Raw genomic sequence first — 6,150 nt, forward strand, 5'->3', positions numbered from 1 at the left:
CACAGCAGTGATTGGTCTCATTCAAGACAACGATGAATCTGCATACAGATGAGAGGTTGAACAACTAGCCTCATGGTGCAGCCAAAACAATCTGGAACTGAACACACTCAAAACCATAGAAATGGTGGTAGACTTTAGGAGAAACCCTCCCATTCTACCACCTCTTACAATACTAGACAACACAGTATCAACAGTAGAGAGCTTCAAATTTCTAGGTTCTATCCTATCTCAAGACCTAAAATGGACACCTAACATAAATAATGTCATCAAAAAGGCACAGCAAAGAATGTTCTTTCGGCGCCAACTCAGAAAGCTCAAATTGCCCAAGGAGCTGCTGATACAGTTCTACAAAGGAAGTATTGGGTCTGTCATCTGCACCTCTATAACTGTCTGGTTTGGTTCTGCAACCCAACAAGACAGACACAGACTTCGGAGGATAATTAGAACTGGAGAAAAAACAATACCAAGCTGCCTTCCATTGAGGACCTGCATACTGCACGAGTCAAAAAAAGGGCTGTGAAAATATTTACAGACCCCTCATATCCTGGACATAAATTGATTCAACTCCTATCCTCATAACAATGCTATAGAGCATTGCCCACCAGAACAACTAGGCCCAAGAACAGTTTTTTCCCCAATGCCATCACTCTGCTAAACAAATAATTCCCTCAACATTGTCAAACTATTTACTAAATCTGCATTACTATTACTATTAATCTTCTCATTGTTCCTATCACCCATCTCTTCCCACCAGGTGGGTTGCCAATTTTTTTCCACTACTAGTTCAGCACATTCCCGTGTGCATGCGCCACTTCTGCGCATTCACAGAAGCGCCTGGGTGGGTGGGCGGAGCCTCCCACTGCCACTACTACCGGTTTGCCCGATGCAGGCCGAAATGGGAACAACCCACCTTTGCCTCCCACTTATGACTGTATGACTGTATGACTGTAACTTTGTTGCTTGTATCCTTATGATTTATATTGATTGTTTCCTAGTATGATTTGATTGCTTATTTGTACCCTATGACTATGATTAAGTGTTGTACCTTATGATTTGTGAGAAATATATCTTTTCTTTTATGTATATTGAGAGCATATGCACCAAAGACAAATTACTTGTGTGTCCAATCACACTTGCCCAATAAAGAATTCTATTCTATTCTGTTCTGTTCTGTTCTGTTCTATTCTATTCTATTCTATTCTATTCTATTCTATATATGACTAGCATATATAGAATGACATTAATGACTATATGACTAGCATTAATGATGTTACCTAGTTTGGGTAATGATATGTCTGCAAGAAAACAAGCAAACTCAGAGAGCAGCAAGGACCTCATGTCAACCCTGAGCTACAAATATTCTCCTTTATTGGTATCTTATATAATAATGCTTTATTTTTATTTCATTGTTTTATTTCTGGCTTGATCCAAAATAGTTTTGATCTGTTGCTTTACCATTATGATGCTATAATGTATTATTGCTGAATCCATTCACTGCATTTCAGTCTCTCAATGTTTTTATTTGTCATTCTCTGTATGTGGTGGGATTGTTTATGAGTTATCTGTTGCACTGATGTGTGGAATGATATGGTGGAGAGAAACACACTATAAATAAAAAATGTATTAATGTATTTTTGATAAGGAGATTAGGACAAGGGCAGATAATTGGGAGAATTGGTAGTACAAGATTCTACTGTGAGAAATGTTAAGAGTGAACAAAAAAGAGATAGATGAAAATAGAAATAAAAAGGAGGAGTGTGGAAGCAGAATTAAAAAATGGATAACAATTGAAGCACTAAAAAAGAGAAGAAATGATGGATAAAAATGCCCTTTAAATATTAATTAGAGAGGCAGAAATAAAAAGTAGATAGGGGAAATATCAAAACATAAACTCCTTATAGAATGAATAAAAATAATAGATTAGAAATTTACAGATGTTAGGTATTTTTCTTTCAATGTACAGTATATTTTAACAATGTAACGAGACTATATAATTTGATCATCAATACTGTTATTGTGAATTGGATTAAAAGGAAAAATGGATAAGAGTTGAAGTACTAAAGAGGAGATGTATAAATAATATAAGGATTATATAAACTTGACAAATGTGATATAGATTAACAATGTTAACATAAACTGGATCAATATAAATGAAACTTAGTTAAATTTGTTCATATATAATAGAGAAATGTTTAGATAGAATAAGAAAGACATAAATGAAGGTAGAGATAAAAATGAGTTAGGCATTTTTTGAATATACGTATATGTTTGAACAATATAATAATTACTTAAATCTGAGAAATGTTATAGAGATTACTAATATTGTTATTGTGAATTGGATTAATATGAATGATACTGGAACCAACTCTGTTCATACACAATACAAATGTATAATGTGTTTGTGTGTGTGTGTGTGTGTGTGTTTGTGTGTGTGTGTATACATACAGTGGGCCAAAAAAGTATTTAGTCAGCCACCAATTGTGCAAGTTCTCCCACTTAAAAAGATGAGAGAGGCCTATAATTGACATCATAGGTAGACCTCAACTATGAGAGACAAAATGAGAAAACAAATCCAGACAATCACATTGTCTGATTTGGAAAGGCTTTTTTTGCAAATTATGATGGAAAATAAGTATTTGGTCAATATCAAAAGTTCATCTCAATACTTTGTTATATATCCTTTGTTGGCAATGACAGAGGTCAAACGTTTTCTGTAAGTCTTCACAAGGTTGGCACACACTGTTGCTGGTATGTTGGCCAATTCCTCCATGCAGATCTCCTCTAGAGCAGTGATGTTTTGGGGCTGTCACTGGGCAACACGGACTTTCAACTCCCTCCAAAGGTTTTCTATGGGGTTGAGACCTGGAGACTGGCTAAGCCACTCCAGGACCTTGAAATGCTTCTTACGAAGCCACTCCTTCGTTGCCCTGGCGGTGTGTTTGGGATCATTGTCATGCTGAAAGACCCAACCACGTTTCATCTTCAATGCCCTTGCTGATGGAAGGAGGTTTGCACTCAAAATCTCACGATACATGGCCCCATTCATTCTTTCCTGTACACAGATCAGTCATCCTGGTCCCTTTACAGAGAAACAGCCCCAAAGCATGATGTTGCCACCCCCATGCTTCACAGTAGGTATGGTGTTCTTTGGATGCAACTCAGCATTCCCTCTCCTCCAAACACAACGAGTTGTGTTTCTACCAAACAGTTCTACTTTGGTTTCATCTGACCATATGACATTCTCCCAATCCTCTTCTGGATCATCCAAATGCTCCCTAGCAAAGTTCAGACGGGTCTGGACATATACTGGCTTAAGCAGGGGGACACATCTGGCACTGCAGGATCTGAGTCCCTGGTGGCATAGTGTGTTACTGATGGTAGCCTTTGTTATGTTGGTCCCAGCTCTCTGCAGGTCATTCACTAGGTCCCCCCGTGTGGTTCTGGAATTTTTTCTCACCGTTCTTGTGACCATTTTGACTTCAAAACGTATTTATAACTCTTTGCATATACAGTGTACCATTTAGTGTATTTATTAAAAAGTACAGAACAATTCTATTTCTATTTGGCCAGAAAATCCCCACTCTCAGAGAACTTCACTCTCACGTATAGTTACAGAAATGCAAAGGTATACATTTTATTTGTTTATTTTATTATTAAACTTCTATGCTGCCCATCTTGCCAAGGTGACTGTAGGTGGCTTACAGTCATGTGATTAAAACACCATATAAAACAATATGTTAAAACATTAAAAACAATAAATAAGAACCTTACATTTAAAAATTCAGATAAAATTTGATTAATCATGATAGAAAGGAAGGTAGAAAAGTGTGCATAGAGAGGAGCTGGGGTCTAAATAAATGCCTATAAATCAGAATATAATTATATGAGGAAAAGAAAAAGGGAGATGTGTTAATTCAAGCTACAGGAACATATTTTGTGGAATTATTTTGTAATGCAGCCTTCCTAAAAATCTTGCCCCTCAAGAGAATCCAAACATTGTACCAGAACTTATGGAAATAGATTATATATTTGCTCATATTCTTAAAAGTATTACATTACTAAGAACATGTGTTCTATTTTTTACAAAAACTATATCAATTCTAGAGTTTTAGAACTATATATTATCCACTGGTGCACTCTGTCAGAATATAACATACTGTTGGCAAATTCTCTGTCTAAAACAATACATTTTACAAATGCATTTTCCTTAAGCATCATTTCATGAAATTAATTTTCCCCTTAGTTATTCAACCTGGCTTCTAAAAATGCCTCCCAATAGTCTAGGTATTTTTTTTTAAGAAAATTAAACCAATTATTCATGTGTTAAGTTTCTCTTTGAAGTTACTGATAAATAATTCCCATTATTTTCAGCAGCTTCTGAATCTTGATAGTAAGACTTTTTGAAGTACAAGCTTGCTTTACAACCCAAATGATCAAGATATGTTGATTGATTGTAAAACATGTTCTTTAGGCTTGAAGTGCTCAGAATGAAACATGAAATGCTTATGAAGCAAAACCTTCAAACAGATTATGTAACTTGAAGAGACTGAATAGTCTTATATTTTATCTGTACGGATTAATTTAATTTGATCTTTTCACTTTGAAGTTGTATATACATTGTGTTCAAAGCAAAGAACCTTTTTCGGAAGACTTCAAAAGAAAACTTGAGTAATAGCAAACATGAAAATGTAACAGCTAGTTCTAAAACAAAGAAATTAAGAACTTTTGCCTATTTTTTTAAATAATTTATAAATATATACAGCTCAAATGAAGTAGCTAAGGTTTAGCACTTCGGAGTATCTGCTATCATAGGTTCATAGATCATACAGCTCTTGGTAAAGAATGCTGTTGGATGACATCTGTAAAAATTGTCATGTAAAAAGCTAAAATGGCAATCTGCCCTCATGTGGATTAAAATGACCTTGAGTTCATCAGATTTTCCAATTTTCCCAATTGGTTAAAATCAAACTTGGATTTTCTCTTTTTCAGCACTTAGGACAGCAGTCTCTTCTTCCTTGCAAAGCAACTCAGTGTTTTGAACTAAACCCCAATTGCTTGTTTTGTATTTTGGAGAAAAGAAAAACGTCTGCCTTACAGTAACGGGGTATCAGTACTGGGCTAGTCAAATTTTCCTTGGTCTGTTATTGGAAAACCTATTATGGAGCAAATAAAAATTGGAGCAATAGTGCAAATGTTAATAGGCTCAGATCACTGAAAAAATAATTTCAGTTATTCACTTTTTGTTTTTGTTTTTTTGTTTTATTTATTTCTCCTTTTTTCTTCTTTATATTAGTTTGTGTTAGTTTTTATCTTCTTGTTTAAAAATATGTCTGTATATGTGTGTAAAATGTCTGGTTTTGCCATTAGGCACCAGTTTACCTTCTGTCTGTTTCTTGAACTGAACATATTAAAATCCAATTTTATTTTTCATTAGCTGCACAGGATTATAGCTACCAGTATGGGATAGATGGCTATATAAATTGAATAAATGTATAAACAAATCTTAAATAAATAAATAAAAATAATTATATTTATGAGAAATATTTATGTTAATTAGCATTAGATGTTCATAGTTTACTTGGCCACAACCCTATATATAAAACAGTGCTTCATTGTGTGATTGGTAACAATTGTGGTCTAACACCATGAAACAAAACTTCAGTACCTTGAGGTTGTATGATCATGGTAATTTAAGGAAGAATAGAATCCAAAACATTTGTAAAGAAATATGTTATGAATCAACTCAGATTAATTAACAGAATAACAGAGTTGGAAGGGACCTTGGAGGTCTTCCAGTCCAACCCTCTGCTTAAACATGATAACCTCTACCACTTCAGACAAAAGGTTATCCAACATCTTTAAAACTTCCAGTGTTGGAGCGTTCACAACTTCTGGAGGCAAGTTGTTCCACTGATTGATTGCTCCAACTGTCAGGAAATTTCTCCTTAGTTCTAGGTTGCTTCTCTCCTTGATTAGTTTCCACCCATTGCTTCTTGTCCTACCCCCAGGTCCTTTGGAGAATAACTTGGCTCCCTCTTCTTTGTGGCAACCCCTGAGATATTGGAATACAGATAACATGTCTCCCCTAGTCCTTCTTTTCATTAAACTAGACACACCCAGTTCCTGCAACCGTTCTTCTTATGTTTTAGC

Source organism: Thamnophis elegans, chromosome 13 (assembly GCF_009769535.1).
Source record: "Thamnophis elegans isolate rThaEle1 chromosome 13, rThaEle1.pri, whole genome shotgun sequence".
Classification (NCBI taxonomy): Eukaryota; Metazoa; Chordata; class Lepidosauria; order Squamata; family Colubridae; genus Thamnophis; species Thamnophis elegans.